This window comes from Thermobia domestica, chromosome 1, assembly GCF_964235325.1.
Source record: "Thermobia domestica chromosome 1, izTheDome1.hap1.1, whole genome shotgun sequence".
Classification (NCBI taxonomy): Eukaryota; Metazoa; Arthropoda; class Insecta; order Zygentoma; family Lepismatidae; genus Thermobia; species Thermobia domestica.
Window position 1 is genome coordinate 340,553,896 of NC_137454.1, and position 20,611 is coordinate 340,574,506.

A 20,611-nucleotide genomic window follows, 5' to 3' on the forward strand; every position below is an offset into this window, starting at 1 on the left:
ATCGCAACATTCGACCACATAAATAATGCAACTTAATGTGTAACGTTGTAAGAGGTGAGACAGTTCGGCTCTGAAATGAGTATCCAAAGGTAACGGTAAATTGCTATAAACTTCCTTGTTACGCTAGGTCTTGAGTGTTAGAATAGAATACTGACACGCTTCTAAGTTCCGTCAATATACGGTAATACGTTTCCTCTTATATTGAACAATACCTCGCCGATTTATTTGTATCTTTACCCTCTCACTCCAAATATTTTCATGGTATAAAAGATAATATTTTAGTATTAATTTATTTATCGGTTCTGAGACTTAAACATTATTATAGATACAAAACATTTTTGTAATTAAAAATACCAAATATGGATCGCACGAAGGAATTATCGAGATTAAAAAAAAAATATTAACTTTACTGAGCCCTTTCACTTATTATGATTTATCTATTATTGATCTATTTCGTATCACGAACCAACTCGTACTAGACCAACCAGAAACTCAGCTTTTCCTCATTTGCAAGTAGGTTATTGTATTATATGGCTTACTAACTTCACCGGTAAAAGTCCGGTTCTCAGAAGATTATGTCTTAAGGTGGAGTGTCTCGTCATATGTACTTGTACCTCTGGGAAAGTATATGAATAAAAGAGTTTTTCCTTTGACATTTGCTGGCAAAATAATATGTTCTCTTTAACGCTTTCGCCTGTTCTTACGATATTACGGGGTTAAGGTTGCTCACTGGAAGAGTGATCACTTTGGGTGTTAGGGCTACCGGTTTTGTCCCAAATCACGATAGTTCCCTTGGGTCTTTTTGAGTTTTCTAATGCTTCTCACTTTCCTGACTCCACTATTTTTATGCGTTTCATCTTTTCCGTTAGCCTGGGTTCAAAAACATAAGATGATAAACTTAAAATAACCATTCTGCAAATAAATTTTGACAACTAAGTTGCCAAAGTTTAGAGAATCTGAGAGGATTAAAACTCAATTAAAATCGATAACATTACAAAGAGAAGGAACTTATGAATACTTAACTATACTCTTTCGGTTTTGTCAAGCGAATACAGTGCTTCGATATTTTATTTTACTTAGGTGTAGACAGCAATACATATTCTGTAACAAAATATGATCAAGTTTTAACTTTACAGCTTTTTTTCTTTGTTTTGAATAATAATTTCTTACATAGATTAACGCATAATTGGGTAAAGCAATGTGTGTTGTTATTCTATTGTACACTTGTAGAATTTCAGTTCTCTGTTGCTTAAAATCATAAGAGATATAAGGAGATAATGTGCAGATATTTTCCGAGGCAAAGCTTACAACTAACAAGAGTATCTGAGACCCATGTCTATAATGGGAAACGAATTAGACGACTTTTGATAGAAAGTGCAAGATAAAAAAGGGAATGAAGGAAAACGACAATATTTAAGACTTTCAACTACAGTGACTGATATGGGTAGGAAAAGGCTTTTTCATTTTGCCCTCACAGAAAATTTGCTTTATTCAGTTTTTTCTCTCTTGCGTTGAGGCAAGGTCTAACCAATATTCAACCCTGCTTACATCATCGTGTGAATAATCTACAGTTACTACGGATGAAGAGTACGTTTTGGAATTAGCTGTAGAAATTCACTCTCTGTAGGAACGGAATGTCAACATTCTATGTGTTTTCTTTATTTTCACCACGTAAAATTTATTTTAATCATACATTACATTTAAATAAATATACATAAGAAATGTTAATATATAATGCTCTTTTTCAGCAAGTGTTTCCGAGACGTCAAACATAGTAGGTGACGGTTTACCGCAGTAGTTGCGAAGAGTGATAGGTTATAGTATTTCACTAAGGGTTGAAGTACATAGTGGTCTTAGTGGATCGTGGTGTGTTACATGGGAGAATTTTTTACTCAGGCTTTTCGGATACACACATCACCTTTTTAAATATGGAATATGTTAGACAATTTTCTAATAGTTTCTTTATGTCTGATTAAAGTGTTCAATAGAAATATAATACTACCCTTACACGTTCCAGTCATGATGAGTAATATCTAATGTTAATTTTCTCACCGATATTTCTGTTCGAAATCTCGAACTCCCTACATTGGGACGTTTTAAGCTCTTCTCTAAAGGTGCTGGTTATTATCATTTTACAAATGGCAGTTTGGTGCATTTACTAATAACTAACAGAACGTGTAATCCACCTATATTTAACACACTACTAACCCTAAGCGTTCCAGTCCTGATGACGCATTACTGCTAAATGTAGATACTAAACTTCACGACTGAAATGCTTACTATTAAGTATGAAGTAATCCGCCTTCTAACAGTCCTCTATGACTAATGAAACGTTTCTGTCTGGTTTCCTTCCACGTTTCTCGATCTTCGGTTTCCTCTTTTAACTCCCAATTCAGTTTCCTGTTTTAACTCCCACTATTAAAAATTTCATTTCATCGATCCATTGTGTTCTTGTTTCTACTTCTCTCTTCCCTTCGATTTTTCCTTGTATGGTAGTATCAACAGAAAAATTTCTGTTCAAGATGTCTCCGAATCAGTTGGCCTCCATACGTGAGATGCCGCTAATTATGCCAAATTTAGAATGTGTCTTATGTGTTCAATTGGTTATTATTTTATTCATAGCAGAAATTGTTTTAAATTTGAAATTTTACTTCTTGTTCAATTTTGCATACAAGATTCACACATTACGAGCAATGCAATAAATTGTTCTGTACTCTGCGTCTGACGTGTGTATTTCTGTGACCTGTATTCTAAAAATATATATTTATTACTCAAAAAGTATGGGTTTTCAAATGTTTAGTTTCTTCAATATTAATTCTGATGATATTAAGTTCTGTAATCATTCCTATGCGAATTTTTCCTCTTTAATCTGGGTCTGTTCCCGTTCATTTGATTATTTTTAGTTCTCTGTCAAATATTTTATCGTAGTCAACTTCTGTATATTATTATTATAATTATTATTATTAAAAGTAGTAGTGGTAGTATTAATTACATCGATATTTATGATGATGCTGGTCTCAAGTCGTTACCATGTACTTATTGTACACGTCTATTAAGAAATAAGTTTCTCTACTTAACATCAGAAAAATGTTTGACGCTTTTTGTGGTGACACTTTTAGCCCCGGAGGTAACACCACCACGTCATACGTACAATAGTTCTTACTTATTCACAATAAGTGTGGAAATTTATATAACACAAATATTATATTACCTCTGTTAAAATTCAGTAGTTATGACACTTAATAAAGAATATGAAGATAAGATCATTACATCATATTGTGTTGATTTTATTAAATGCACAATAAGTTATTCGCTAACGGACATACTCTTTACTTCAGATAAATGAGATTTGTTGCAAACGCGTAATTTCTTACTGCTTGTGAAGGCGAGATATTAATCACGTTTAGGGCTGACCATAAGGTAAGTGATTATTCATAATAGAGTGCTCTCGGTCAGAAAAGTATATCTATATATATATACATATATATATATTGAGTTGGCATTTCTGCGCTCTAACCGTGGAGAATATGAATATTAAATCAAACAAAAGAAGTGTAGTGAAGAGTGAACAGAAAATATGAATCTGAATAAGACATTGAAGAGGGACACAAGCTATGAACACGAATAGTGAATGTTGTAAATAAAGGACGACACCCAAAGAGGAATTAAGAAAGAGTTGGTAAACAGAGTAAAAAGGTAAAAGTTAATGATGTGGAGACATAAAATACAAATGTGAATAAATTGACCGACAACTAACCATTTTCCAAGAAACGATCTTGGTGTAGTGGTGAAGGCACTAGATTGCAAATACGAAGTACGTCAATTCGAGTCTACCCCAAGGAGTACCATTTTTTTAAATATTCGTCAATGGATAAAGCACATGATAGGTGGTGAAAGAGCAAGATTACTAGAGAACAGGTTGCCTCTTACCCATTCTAAACGGTCACAAGTTGTCCAGGAATGACGTCACCCATAGACCTGTAAAGCGTACAAAAAAAAACTATCATCTGCTCTTTTTACCGCTTAATAAAGAAGAGGGTTTTCGCATGAGAAATCCTATACTGAATTAACGTTACATAGTAAAATACTTTTTTGTTTCTTGCATGCAGAATCAAAATTAAATGTCTGTAATTTACTACATAGAATAATAATCGAAAAAAGAAGTTATAATAGTGTTTTACGATAATCTTCTACTGTTAAAAACCTTACTCACTGGACACGTGTCTTGATCTTGTTCATCCGTTTGTTCTGGGAACTTCCGTCTCCTTTTACAGAAACCTTAACACTTTTCTTTTTTGACAAGCTATTCAAGAACTTAATTCTGGAAAATGTTTTCATTCGCACAAATATGGTCACTATTTCAGAATCCACGTTAGCATTACTCCCACAAATAATTCCGCCCAGACATTTCATGGTATCTTTTCTCTACGCACTGTTCTTCCATGGTACAATGAAAACTGTGTGTCCATATCTTTTACACTCGAAAGCCATTCTTCAGTGATCTGTTTCATATGGCCATGAGACAAACTTTGAATCAGGCGAGTAGCCCGCAGTTTTATCTAGGAGGGGCCCGTCATTTTTGAGGGAGGGCAGCTACAATTTACAAAGCAAGAAAATGTATTACCCTTAGTGATTTTAAGGTCTGAAAACGGAAATTTTTGGTTTCTGCCCGGAAATCTAAAAACGCTGCTTTTTAGCTTTTATTTTTTGCTTTTTCTCCATAAATATTATTTACTAGATACTTTTTTATTGTGCTTAATAAAGAACTACATCTCCGGACCAAACGTTATGCCTTTGTGCATAATTATTACAATTTAAGCCTTTTTACACATAACCAATCTACATAAGACTGATATTCATTGAAATTTCAGTTAATTTCTTTAAGATTTTTTGACAAAAATTTTTATATATTACTCGCGACTAAAGAAACACCATACAAATTCTCGTATTGGCATAGATTGACAGATATTTTAAAATAGGTCTATACAAAATATCTTCATGCTTCATATTGGACAAGACCCGCACAGGAGCACTAGTGGTCAATTGTAGCAAATGTAGCAAGCTGTTCATTTGGTCATTCCGTGCACGGAACAGATATACTATTTTTCGATCGGTAAAGATTAGTAAATAATTTACAGATTATTAATTATATGCAAATTTTGTTATTTTTAAATGACTCAAGGCGGGCGCGGTGGCTCAGTGCTAGAGCGTTCACCCCGGTGCTCGGGTCCCTAGCTCGATCCCAGCTCGCGCCGTGTGGACTTTGTGGTGGACAAACACCGTGGTCTTGGGTTTTCTCGGGGTTCTCCCACTTTCTTCATTTCTCATCATCACCGTCTCCTTTAGCCTAACCGGCATAAGAGTGGGACGTAAAACTTAAAGATTTCATTTCATTTTTTAAAAAAAGACTCAAGCAAGGTAATCTTAGGGTGATGTTGTAAACGTTGGTCATTTCGGGGACCCAGGAAATCATTTTGGGGGGATAGCCCCGATTGCACAACTCCTCATGACTACACCGCTGCTTTGAATCCATAATGGCAGGAAGTAATGAACGGAAACATTTCTATTCCACTGATTATTTAAATAAGGATGTTTTGTTTATCTTTATTATTATTATTATTAGAGCAACCGACATTATGCTTTACTGTTTGTGTAATTATTTTTTTTTTCAAATTATGCTTTATTGTTAATTTCGATTATTGTTTTACACTAATTGTGTGTAATGTATAATATTTACTATACATTATATATTGTAAATATCTTGATCTATTTATTAATATTTTATGCAACCAGTTTGTTTCATATTTTTTGAACTTCCTACTCAATGCACTGTAAAAAGATATGCTCTACTAGAGCTAGTTTTTTTCCACCACATTAGAGATGCATATATATATATATATATATATATATATATATATATATATATATATATATATATATATATATATATATTTAGAAAGAGAAAGTAAAAGATACCACCAAAAAGTACAAAAAGTGCTCCAGTTCAAGAGGCACACATAAGAATATGTATAGTGTGGAGTTCTTGTGTACTATTCATTGCTGACGGAAAGTTTTCTTCTTTTCCTTTCTTTCTTTACTCTACATCAAAAGATTACACCAAAAAGATTACAGAAATAAAAATAAGTTTTTCATTGTTGCATAGTTATGTTCTCAATGATTTTGCATTATTGGTTTAAAAAATATTAATACAGTATGTTAAACTTACAGTTAAACAGAATTTTCCAAGAATTGTGCTATATATTTTAAATTATGCTATATGCTTTATTTTCTAAAATTATGCTTTGTTATGTTCTTAAAATTAGTTTCTTCAAGGCCCTTAGACAACCACAACAAGGTTCAAGGTACGAACCATATGTCTAAATTGCTATTATGCTTTTGGGTTGCCCTAATTATTATTATTATTATTATTATTACTTAATCTTTATTTATTTATTTATTCTGCAAGCCAACCTGCTATATACGCCAGTCCAAGTTCTTCCATTACTGATTTTGTCTCAATGTCGCACACTTCACTTAATATCATCTTTGTCTTCGGTCATTGTCTTCAGTATTTCATCAGTACATACAACACCACTTTTTAAAAGAAATTTGCTTCAAATAAATTGTTCATTTTCGACAGTATTTGTGTTAGTTTCCAGTACACCAGGATTATTGCCTAAAATAATCATTCTAATTCTATTTATTCCATTTAAAGCTGTAGAATGATCATAGAGTCCTCAGGTGTCTTTAAAGCTTTGGGTCTCCGCGTGACGTATTACGATCTTCACCGACTCCCTCCGAACGAAAACCGAAGTGTTTCGAGGCAACCTGTTCTCTAATAACCTTCGTGAAACAGAGCGTATTACCCTTTTGCTATCTCAAGTCAAAACGAGGTAAAAATTCCAGTGACATATAGTAGAGAAGTGAAAGCATGAAAACGAGGGACCAGATATATCTAATCAAGGGTATGTATCAGAGGGTGGTGATCGGAAAAAACGAAATATTCCCAAATGTCGCACATGTGAGTCTCTACAATAGACAAATTTCTTTAGAAATGTGCCTATTGAAGAGACCATCATGTAAGAAATGCCACAAAATTCTACGCACTTTTGCTGATAATCACCCCTAAGACAGAAATCAGCCTCGGTCTGAAAATTTCCTTCTTTCTGTGTGTCTGTCTATATATACAAATATATATAACGCTTTTTCTGAACGCCATAACTGCCGTAACATTCATCGGATTGAGACCAAACTTGGCACAAACATTAAGTGGTGAAATGTCCTGGATGAGTTCGTTGGCGAGAATAATCAGATGAAAATGTTGAAATGTCGGCCGTTAAACCTCTTAGAAACTTCCAAAGGAATCAAATTTGTCCTTTAAATGAATGTTCTCAATGTTTGAGTGCCTTTTTCTCTTTCATTGAAATATTTGTGTGAAGAAACTTATCCTCTTTTATTGAAATATTGGACCCGATTAATCACTTAAAGGAGGTTCGCGCTACGGTCAGGTTCGGGGTTTTGGAGGGGAATATTTTCCTATTGGAACAAGACGATTTTTAGTGATAATGTGAAGTTACACATTGAAAGTGAAGTAACTTGTGAAACGTATTTGAGAAAATTTTATAATAAATGTGCTTTGTCATAACATAGAGAACTCTAAATCAAGTATTTTGAGTTCGAGAGCGTGAATGCCGAAAAGTGTTATTTAATTTTTTTTAATAGCACATTGCATTGAAAATAGTGGTAGGAAACATTAGTGATAAGTAAAATGATAATATTTATATATGTAATTACTAAAAGGTGTTGTTTGTTGCAACACCATATCCTCCTCAATCCTTCAGCAAACGTAATGATTGAAACGCCAGTCTCCCGTACAGGCAAAATATTAATAATTTATATCGAGAGAACCTGAGATGGTAGAAATATGGGAGTAACGTCGGACACTGTGCACCCACAATGCATATCGAAAAAATATGTGGCAGCACCAGACCCCACAACTCGATTAAAAAGTATACAAGTGAAAATAAACGATTTCAATGCCAATAATAGAGAGCGTCCTCTGGCACTCCCATGGGGTGTCATAGGGCCACGGCAGAGCCATCTCCAGGCAAAATGTTAATAATTGGTATCGAGAGATCATGAGGTGGTAAAGGGACGGGACGGACGTTGGACATTGTGGACCCATAAGACGCGTCGAAATGATGTGAGGAAGCGTCAGTCACTCTTATTTCCACATGATATAAAATTATATTGTGCGAAATGTACGCATGGGTCAGTTAGTAATATTTGTTATTATTATTGTTATGATCAAGAGCAATTTCACTACCTGCGCATGTTTGACATGGAGCCAAAGAGAAGATCCTGTGTTCGTAAAAATAATAAGAATAAACAGTTACTTTAACTGCAAAATAGGACGAAAAATATGAAAAAAGTGACTACCTGTAGCGAAAGAAACAATACTTTCTTTCAAATGGGTAAAAAAAAAATAAGCAAAGATATATATATTCGAACTCGGGTGGCCGGCGAGAGAAGTTGGTGCCTTCTCCACTTACGTACTACATCGTTAGAGATTACTAAAACTGCATTAACAGCTATCAATTCTGTGGGCTGTGTATTGTGACCACGTGCTCCTTCTTTGCTTGAAATCGACAATGTGCTTACATGTAGTAGTTAAAGCTACATGATATGTAATGCATAAGATATTTAGACCTACATGGTCTCCATATAATGTAATAAGAGGATCCTGCTGGGAATAAGAAACAAGATATCTTGGACAAAACAGAAACTATTAGCGTCATAAAAAATATTTATCTACGAGGCCTGCGCAGTAACATAATTCAGAATAGTTACTGTCTTGTTCACAAAACGAGGAAAAGGATATAGAAAACAAACATGCCACGTCAACGAGTAACTGTGAATACTGTAAGTTGAATTTAATGACGGCCGTTCAGACATTCATTCTTTTTGGAGGGTTGAGTGTTCACTAAGAAGATAAGAAGCAATGCAATTCTTCATACCTCAGCTTTAAATAACCCGATACTTGCGAATTTTTGTTTGATAATGAAACAAGTGCTGCCGGACTTGTTTCTTTGTTGACAACTATTAGTTTAGTCTTCTGAAAGGTTGTGTGTAAACACTATTGTGCATTTCAATAAAGTGAAATGTCTATTACGTTTATTATGTATTTCTAAATTGTATGCACAGAAGATGGTTGAATGATCACTTTGCATTTGAAAAATATAAGAGTGACATTACGTAAGTGGGGAAGATAACTCTCTCAACGGTGAGTTCGGTGGCTAGCCGGTTAGCGCAATCTTCTTCTACTGGGGGAGTGGAGTTTAAATCCATTAGATATTAAGGAAAAGAAACAAAGTCGCCAATTGAGAGGATTTCTGAGAATTCTAATGCAAATGGCAATCTCGCTTTTCACCTCAGATATCTAGAAAAGGGCTAAAATCGTACCCAAATCTTAACGTACCCCTCAAAACAAACAAACACGAATCAAATATCGCTAATTAGCATTTGTAGCGTTACAAAATGTGTGGTACTGACAAAACACAATGGTTTCAGGTTTTATGATTTCGAGAATATGTTCAGAGGCATTGATATCACAAAATGGATTCAGAGCGGTTCATACCACGAGCCACAAAGAGTTAACGTTAGACTTACCATGGAAAATTCAATGTTGCTCACACATTATTTGAAATGAAATGAAACCTTTGAGTTTTACGCCCTACGGTTATGCCGGTTAGGCTAAAGAAGACGGCGATGATGAGTAATGAATGAAATGGTAGAATGAAGAAAGTGGGAGGAAACGGGAGAACCGCGAGAAAACCCACGCACACGGTGTTTGTCCACCACAAAGTTCACTTGGCGGGGGCTGGAATCGAACCCGGGACCCCAAGCACCAGAGGTGAACGCTCTACCACTGAGCCACCGCGGCCCCATACAATATTTATTTTGTTTCACAGGTTACACTATTTTGTAAAATATCTGAATGTTTTATATTATTCGTTTCAGCGTTACCTTCAGTTATGTTACTTTTCAGTTTTAATATAAATACTGAAACTTTATTAAAAGTCTAACATGCCGTGCAGCGTGAATTGTCTGTCCTTTTTGTTTCGCAATAATTTCTTTTATCGAAAACATTATCATAGTTTCTATTTTTTAAAATATATTTGGTCTAGGAATTAATTCGTGCGGTTGGTACGCACACATTGAAGCTGTAGTACAAACACAAAATACATAAATACCTTAAGAAAAATATTGTCCATCGCTAGCCACCACTTTCGCCCATCTGTCAGGCAATGTACGGATTCCGTGGCGAAAGAAGTCCTCATCCTTGGAAGCGATCCAGTCAGAGACCCATGTTTCGATATCTTCTGAAGAAGTAAACCGCTGTCCAATCAAATCGTTGTTCATGCAATCGAACAAGTAGTAGTCCGAAGGAGCAACGTCTGGTGAATACGGCGGGTGGGGTAAAACTTCCCATCCGACATTTTCTAAATAGGTTTTGACCGGTTTTGCGACATGTGGGCGAGCGTTATCATGTTGAACAATAAGTTTATCATGTCTGTTCTCCCATTCTCGTCGTGTTCTGGCCAGAGCTTGCTTCAAACGCATTAATTGTCGTCGATAACGTTCTTCATTCATAGTTTCACCCGGTTGCAGCAGCTCATAGTACACCACACCTTTCATATCCCACCATATGCACAGCATAACCTTTGCACAGTGAATATCTCGTTTTGGTTGTGATGGACCTGGTTCACCTGGTTTCACCCAGGCCTTTTTTCGTTTAGGGTTCTCGTAATGGATCCACTTCTCATCACCCGTAATAATTCGATGCAGAAACCCCTTTCTGCTCTGTCGTTGAAGCAGCAATTCGCAAATGGTTTTTCGTCTTTCAACGTCTCTGTCTTTCAATTCATGTGGAACCCAATGTGACATCTTTTGAAACATTCCCATGGCTTTCAAGCGTTTGGAGACTGTTGTTTGATCAACGCCTAATGCTGCTGCAAGTTGTTCCTGCGTTTGACACGAATCCTGCTCGAGCAATGTTGTCAATTCTTCGTCTTGAAATTTTTTGGCTGTCCAGCTCGCTCTTGGTCTGCCAAGCCGAAATCACCACTTCTAAACCGTGCAAACCACTTCTGACACGTTCGCTCAGCTAGAGCATGGTCACCATACACTTCCACCAAAATACGATGACTTTCAGTCGCAGTTTTCTGCATGTTAAAGTAATGCAGCAGGACACCCCGCAAAAACACTTTATCAGGCACAAATTGCGCCATGTTCACTTAACTACAAACTGGTGTTGTTGACGCTTTAATCCACTGCCCTATACTACGAACGATACGCGATGACAGGGGTTTGCAACACATGTGTGGATACACGGAACTGTGGGACGCTCCGTTCGTTGCGCCATCTCTTGTCCACCCGCACGAATTAATTCCTAGACCAAATATTATTCTTGTGTGACATTTATACATTAAACCTAACAAGGATAGTTTCTATGTTATACTTTTTGTTTCCAGTTTGAATGGAAAATGCAATCGAAAAAAAAAGACAAGCTAAGTAAGTAAAATCAAAATGTGCAGTGTGTGAGGTTTAATTCGTGAACACTATTGCATGAATATAAACCATGTCATATGTATCAAATATGACAAATAGTAAAAATATATACCTTTGACATCCCTTGCTGTACTCTTAGTAACCAAGAACTGTAATTTCATAAAGAATAAACAACAAAAGTAAAACATAAACAAATGTGGATTTTAATGAATGTTCCTGATAATATTTCAATAATAACTATTTCCACTCTTTTTTCTCTTGGTAAGTATGAGCATGATTCTTGCATCTCATCTCCAGATGGAGAACATGTAGCAAAGAGAATTGATCATTCACCTTCGTGATGTTACGTGGTGTGGAATCTCACCAAAGTTTTCCACTTTGAAAGTCCGCCATGATACCGATATTCCGCAGATTTTTTTTTAAACAAAACTTGTTTAACAAATGGTGTAGTGTTTCCTTCTAAGACCAATAACACGAAAAGAGGATACCTCAAATCAATGAAGTCTTGAACTGCATTGGGAATCACTGTAGATGTTTGTCCTTTCCCAAGCAACATTCGTAAATTGTCTCCATGATACCTTCCTTTCACCTTCTTAAGGATTGGTCGTTTCGTATGAGAAGTCACTTTTCGATTCTTCACGATCGCTTAAAAAGAATTTGAACCAACGTTGACTAGTTGTGTTAATCACAGGTCCAGCACGGTACATCTGCCCTACCTTACAACATAAAGTTGTAAATCACATGTTCTTAAGTTCAGCCCTGATGATAGGAATGAACCGGTAATTTTCTTCCTGTAATGATATTTAGAGCAAAGTGCATTTCGAAATTGATTTATTAGATGACCTGGAGACAAGTTAGTGTTCACCCAATAAAAAGTGCAGGAAAAACTGCAGAAATGATAACATACAGTAATTTCGCCTCGCATATTCAAAAGTACGCTAATAATAATAATAATAATAATAATAATAATAATAATAATAATAATAAAAGTAACAATGTCAATAATAAATATTCACCTTCAGTGTATAGTTGTAACTTCAACGAACTACATACGTCTTGCTGCAGGCAGACATTGGTTCGAGTCCGTTGGGGACTATTGAACACAGGTTCTTAACATAGTTTGACCACAATTGTAATCCGGTCGTTAGGAGCTCAGCTGTTCTTTTTAGTCCTTCGTAGTAATTATCATTGATGATGTTTAATATTGATAATACTTTTTGTTTTTTCGAATTGCTTTTATTCTTCTCTTAGTTTCGGAAGAGAAGAATATCCGAACAAATACCACTATAATTCATCTTATTTTGAATGCAAACGCCACTTGCAGTTAGCAAAGAACAAAAATTGAACGTTCTAACATAGCTGCAAAAAGTAGAAAAAAAGAAATTGTGGGGTTCGAGCCCATACTTATTGCCATTAGAAATGGAATAACCATATGCCGTAAACCTCTCGCGTACGATTTCTACGCCGGTCACCTAACTTCCAATCTAACTTGGATTTTTTTTATCTATTTGAAATAAATTATTGTTTCGTTTCGCTACAGGTTGTCACTCTTTTCATACTTTTCGCACTCCTTCACAGTTAAAGTAACTGTCATTTATTTTTACGAATAATGGAACTTCTCTTTGGTTTCATGTCAAACATGCGCAGCTAGGGAAAGACGCTATTAATAATAACAACAATAATAATAAATATTACTAACTGATTCATGCGTATATTTCGTACAATATAATTTTATATTATGTTTTAGTAAGTAAGGTGGGCTGGCGCTCCCTTATATTTTTTCGATGCACCTTATGGCTCTATAGTGTCCAACGTTGGTCCCATCCCTCTATCACCTCCTGTTCTTTCGATATAAATTATCGACATTTTGCCTGTAGAGGGCTCTGCCGTGGTCACATGACAATGCTTCGTCGTTATTATTTACATTGAAATCGTTTATTTTCACTTGTTTAATTTTTAATCGAGTTGTGAGGGTCTGGCGCCCAGACGTATTTTTTTCGATGAACACTATAGATGCATAGTGTACAACGTTACTCCCATCCCTCTTATAGCTGCTCCCTCCCGTTTTGTCCATATAAATTATTAATATTTTACCTGTAAGAGACATATGGTGTTTTATTAATTACGTTTGATGAAAAATTGAGAAAGATATCCCGTTACTACAAATGACACTTTGTAATAATAATATCCATAATTATTATTATTATACTTATTACTGATGTTGCCTATCACTATTTCCAGTCGAATCTGTTATTAAAAAACAAATCAAATAACACTCCTCGCCATTCATGTTCTCTAACTGGAAATACTTGATTTATAGTTCTTTGCGTTAGGGGAAAGCACATTTATTATACTATTCTTTAAAATACAACGTTTTAATAGTTACTTCACTTTCAATGCGTGACTTCACATCATCACTAACAATCGTCTTGTTCCGATGGGAAATTATTCTCCTCCCAAAACCGAACCTGACCATAGCGAAAGTGTGCGAACCTTCATTAATTGATTAACCGGGTCCAATATTTCAATAAAAGAGGATAAGTCCCTCCACATAGATATTTCAATGAAAAAGGAAATGTCACTCAGACATTGTGAATACCCATTTAAAGGCCAAATTTGATTCCTTTGGAACTTTTTAAAGGTTTGAACATCAGCCATTTTGAACATTTTCATCCGATTATTCTGGCTTATTAACTCATCCAAGATATTTTAACAATTAATGTTTGTGCCAAGTTTGGTCTCAATCCCCTGAAAGTTCACAAAATCGATATATATATATATATATATATATATATATATTTGGCCGCGGTGGCTCAGTGGTAGAGCGTTCACCTCTTGTGCATGGGCTCCCTGGTTCGATCACAGGTCGCGCCAAGTAAACTTTGAGGTGGAAAAATACCGCGTGCGTGGGATTTCTCATGGTTCTCCCACTTTCTTCATCCCACCATTTCATTCATTACTCATCATCACCGTCTCCTTTAGCAACCGGTATGACTGTGAGACGTAAAACTTAAAGACTTCGTTTTTATTTTCGTGTCAATATATATGTAGGTAGATAGATAGACACACAGAAAAGTAAACTTTCAAAATGAGGCTGTTTTTCTTATAAGAGGGTGAGGATCAGCAAAATGCATAGAATTTTGCGGCATTTCTTACGTGATTGTCTCTGCAATATTTGCATTTCTGAAGATATGTGCCTGTTGTAGAGACTCAGATTTGTGACTTGCGAAAATTTCGATTTTCTGATCACCACCCTCTGATACATACCCCTGGTTAGGTATACCTGCTTTCTCGTTTTCATGGTTTCACTTCTCTAATAAATGTCACTGGAGTTTTTGCCTCGTTTTCACTTAACATGTAAAACGGGTAATACTCTCTCTTTTGCCACCTCTCATGTGCTATATGCATTACTAACAAAAGTGAAAAAATTACTCGTTGGAGTTGATTAGAACTGATGTTGTTTGGATTTGTAATCTTGTGCCTTAAACACTACAGAAAGATCGTTGCTTTGTGAGCCTTTGGTCGTCGGCGTATTTGTTCGCATTATTATTTTGTCCCGACTTGGACAAATTTTATTTATTTTTTTTCTTCGTTTGACATCTGTTTCTGGATTTCTCTTTCGGTGTCGTCATTTATTTATACCATGCGCTATTCATATTCACAACTTGTGCCCCTGCCCAATGTTGATTCAGATTAGGATTTTCTTCTTGTTCCTTCACTACACATTTGATTGATTTAATTCTCATACTAACCATGGTTAGAACGCAGGAACGCCAGACTCAAAAAAGAGATGTACATTTACTTTTCTGACAGAGAATACAATCACTATCTTATAAACACTTTGTCGCATATATATAAATAAATATGAGAATCATGACTCACGAACACAAGATGGTGCAGCAGGATACAAGTACGGAAGTATATTCGAGAAAATAATAAACAATTCGTATAGGTGATAGCAAGTGTAGGTAGCTTACTGTGGCCTAGAAGCATCTTTCATGCTTTCACATCAGGTGATAAACCTTGTTTACAAGCCAGCATATACACGTTTATTGGAAATTTTGTATATAAGTGGAACAATATACACTGCCAGAATGAAATCTGACAGGAATTCCGTGGATCCAAATCGCGACATATTAAAGGAGCTTTAATGCAGATGAAAAAGAATTTAAAGCAAAGAGTGATAGAGCCTTTAAAAAATAGATGTACAGGAGAAATATCTCACGTAGATATAAATACGTATCCACGTAACCTATCAGTAGAAAGAGATACACAGAATAGACATTTCACTGAAAATATAAACATGCAGGTAGATAACTTACCAGAAAAAAATAAATTCGCAGAAGAAATAAACGAATATTCATGTAAATGTCTTGGTAGAAAAGATAAACCAACAAGAGAAAGAAATGATAGAGCAGATAGGAAGTAATAAAGAAAGTCTAACCGATCGAGTAAATTATATACATTTGAAGTAACCACTTATATTCAAGAGGTGAAAACATGTTTAGATTATACAAAGTGAGTTAGTGAAAAAGATAAGCAACGTGGATGAACAGGTATGTAAGGTAACCCAACAATTACACTATGCAACACTTTTTAATTTTTTTCCCTTCAGTTATTTCTGATTGCTTAATCATATTCATCGCAAATTCAAGAAAATGTGAACAATTCTCATGAAACTTCGCTTTTGTAAGTTTAACATCGATTTGTTTACAAATACAAATAACGCTATGAAATGTATTAAACATTGCATTGAAATGAAAGAAAAAATCTTTTGCTAAGTTTCTCAGCACCTACATTGTAACATCAAAAGTTTAGGCCCCTTTAATATATACGTTGAGTACATAGATACCCGTGTGCCCCCGTGTACACCTTGGAAATGTGTACTTTTCCTATATTTTCGTTGATGCATATCATCACTTTCACGAATTAACTCCTGATGATGTCCCTCATCATGTTCTAATTATACAGTGGACTCTTTTTAATTCGAAGTCCAAGGGGACACGAAAAAACTTCGAATTATCCAAAATTCGAATTATCCAACAACATTCACTTTCACTTATATAACAACGAACGAACCAAGGTACTGTGCATCTAAAACATATTTATATGGTGAAGATTTTACCTTTAAAGCAGCTTATTATTTGCGTGATCGAATACCGCAAACTAACAAACGACTTTGACTCCACATAATTCAAACTACGTGTACAATGGACAGTGGTGTATTTACGATTTTGTTTCGGGAGGGGCTTTGCTAACTTTCGGGGGGGGGAGCTTTGCCTGAAAATGTGAAAATTCAGCAAGATATTTCATATACTTTACTATAGTAAGTAAGATTTCGGGGGGGCTTAAGCCCGGAAGCCCCCCTAAATACACCACTGACAATGGAAAATATATTTACGTACAACACTACGACATACGTTGAATAGCCCAAACAGTTAAACACCAGTAACAATTTGAATATTCTTTTCTCACTTTTAGGAAGTCTTAAACCTCATTTGCTTAAATTTGATTGTTTTTGTTCGGTCAATAAATCGTGAATTTCATGTACTGCGTGGAATACGATATCAATAACATTTGGTTGACTTTATCAATAATTCATCTTAAATTTTCAACCAATTCTGAAACAAGATCAGATTGGCACACTTCTCCCCAGTTCACCTTCATTTATTACATAATATTTTCTATTTATCTTTTGTGTTATTCTTCCCTATGGCTGCATCTGGATAACTGGAAACACATTAAAACTGTATTTCTCTGTTTACATGTCCAACATTAAAAATTTTCAACTGTATTTACTTCGAATTATCCAAAACATAGGTTCAAAAGTTCGATTTATCCACGAATTTTTAATATTGTTTTCAATACAGTTTTCAAGGGGAATGGACTTCTGTTCGAATTATCCAATATTTCGAATTAACCAAGTTCGAATTAACGAGACTCCACTGTATTGCCCTTGATAACGGTGTTCGAGAGTCATAATGTCTTGGTGAAAGCGCTCACCATATTGTTCTGAATATATACTCCAGGCTTTTATTTTTTTTCAATCCGTTAGCAGCGCGGAGGGCTCAGTGGACTGGATCATCTTCCTCACTTGCGGTTCTGTAGGCACTGCAGCCTCCATCTTAGCACGTAATATCTGCGGAAACATGTCTTGTAACAACTTCAATGCGTCAGAATCCCTATCCAAGGCTTTCACAAATTGATTGGTAATACCAAGAGTTGTATATAGAAGAGGATACGATATCACTTTAGGGTACACAAGTGGTATTTATTTTGCGTTATGTGTTCCCACAGAGTACGTCTCCCGTTGTGGCCAGTACTTCCTCCAGTTGTAGAGATCTGTCTCCTTACTGCTACATAACACAGATAACACTGGAATTTCGTGAAACCAACCTGCAAACCCATAAGTAAGGCAATTATTTCGAGATTCTCTATTACTTGCCACCCATATTTTGTATACTGCAAATTGTGCATCATTCGCAGAGACAGAATGAGCCACAGGAACAGACACGTACCTATCTCCATTGTGCAGAAGGACAGACCTCTGGGTGAGCTGTCTATAAATAAAATTCACTCTTTCCTGATACAGGGTATCTGAAAAGCATTATATCTTAGCAAAAGCACAATCCATTTTTCATGCAAAAGAATTTGCAAAACTATTGGTGCCGTCTCCTTTGAGCTGTTACATTTACTGATCTATCAACTATGGTCCACTGTTTTAGCCTGGAAAGAAGAAATTCGCCACCATCCTTACTTAGACTTTGAATGAGATTGTTCATATCTGCTTAGTTAGGATACTACGGTTGTCTATTAGACGTATCTTTGTAGTTCAATCTTCTCATCATTATTAGATTGCACTTCCTGTTCTTCACACAAATGTGTATCCTCCACAGGAGAAGTGACGAGAGGTAACTCATCTGAATGTGGAATTGGCGCAATGAAGTGGGAATGTTAGAATAGAAGCGTCGAGTAGATTTTTTGCCTCCACAACGCACTGTTGGATCTACCATACAAAGTAACAATTTCTAGTGTGGTCCATGGGCTCCCTCCGAACTCTGGGGATAGCGAGCCTCATCGATCCTCCTTTCCCTCTGTACTAACCTGAGGAAACAGAAATATTAATAAATACTTTTGGAAATTAATAAGTAAAAAATGAAACGTAGCGGTGTTTTTTAAATAATACTGTTATTTAAAAAAATTATGTTCAAGGACTTATTGCAGTACTTACGATATTAACGTAGAGAAAAAAATGCAAGTTTTAAAGCAAATGAATGATTGTACTGTTAAGTGTATGGAAGACTTTGACAATACTAGTTTACACGTCAACCACTTTAGGTATGTTATATGAGGTGAACACTTTTTCCAATAACATTTCCAAATCGGTTAAAACAAAACCTTGATGTGTAACGTAAAATAAGCAGTATCGTAAATATTTTCCAATGTACTTTTGCATAGGTCACAGACCACATCGAGATACCCATAATTTTCTTGATCATTCACTGCCATTCCAAAATAGGCTTTATACAGCTCAAAATTTCAAGAATGTTTGGAGTCGATAACTTTTTGCTCTTGCCCTTATGAACTCTCCACAGACATAACAAAATGGATGAACGTCGACATGACTGAAATATTACAAATTAGGATATAGATGTTGCGGATATGTACATTTTAACATTTGAAACACGTAAAACTTGGGGAACGATTGTATTACTCGTATTCATATTTCATAAAGTAAAATAGTGAAGTAAATTATCTGTCAAGAGAAAATCAGTATAGGTTGGTAACACTGTTTCGGGAAAAGATTGTGTTCCCCATTACTGTGTGTCTTCACTATCTTTTATTTGCTTAATGGGCTGAATGTACTACGTTTTACAAACAATTTTAACAAGAAAGACATGCAGTGACACAATTCCAACATGACAGGATATTTTAGGGTTATATACTATATACTGTATATACACGTACCTTTAAATCCTTACAGATAGGCTTAAAACACTGTGATCAGTGTGACACTTGTTGCATCTACCGCGAATCTCTCAATCAGTTTTCGCAGATCCTTCAATCAAATTTAAATGCAACTTAACCCAACCAAAGTTTTAACATGCACATATAAATTCATAATATAGTGCAGAATCCATATTTTCGATGCTACTGCCTACATAAGCGAAGTTTCATGGAAAAAATACACCTTTTCCACTTACTTTCAAGGTAACAAGACAGAAAATCATATTATAATACAAGTACAAAATGATTGTTGCATAGTGTTATCCGAAAGTATTGATGAAACTAGTAAGGATTACATTTATGTTAGCATATGTTCAACAAGGCAACTTGAAGAATTACAAGTGAGTCTAGATGAAGATATCGAAAAGAAAAGGAAAACTAAACAATGACATGAGAATTATGCAACAGGAAATAACCCACATTGAAACAAATCATGAAGTGCTGTCACGGAAAGTATAATGTAAACGCGAGTTCTGGTAATCATGGTAGAGTGAATTATGGCGAAAGGAACAGTGTAAACGTGTTGTGGTTCAAGAAGAATACTGCGGTTTTGATTTTTTCTAGGGAGGCAAAGGTAACAGTGACAGTGTAAAAATAGTTTACAACTCCGATCAACGTGTGATACCTTCAAAGAAGTCCCGCTGTGAAACCAGACATTCAGAACGCAGTAATGCAGAGAAAGAACAATGCAGAGGTAATCAGAAAATAAAGAAGGAAAAGATTGTGCATGATTCTCAATTGTGCCATATGGGAGGTCCAGGAAGAGACAGGAAGACACGAAATGTATTACGGGACACCAAGTGAGAGACATCATACCAGCACTGGATGAAAAAAGTCTTCGTATTAAGAGAAGCCAATGACCCGTTAACCTAAATGAAATAAAGCGCTTTTCAAGATTTAATGGACAACCCAATAGACCCCTAGTGCCAACTTTCTTAGCGAGAGTTGAAAAAGCTGCCATTATGAACTTGTCCCATCAAAAATTCCTTCGAATAATGCCTCTAATATTTGATGACCCGGCAAGCAGTTGGTT

At 35.5% G+C, this 20,611-nt stretch overlaps 1 protein-coding gene across 5 annotated transcripts in view; it reads left to right on the plus strand.

The window, feature by feature from the left end:
- Positions 1 to 20,611, plus strand: part of LOC145663623 (uncharacterized) — a 138,226-nt gene that overhangs the window by 106,754 nt on the left and 10,861 nt on the right. The window lies entirely within an intron of this gene.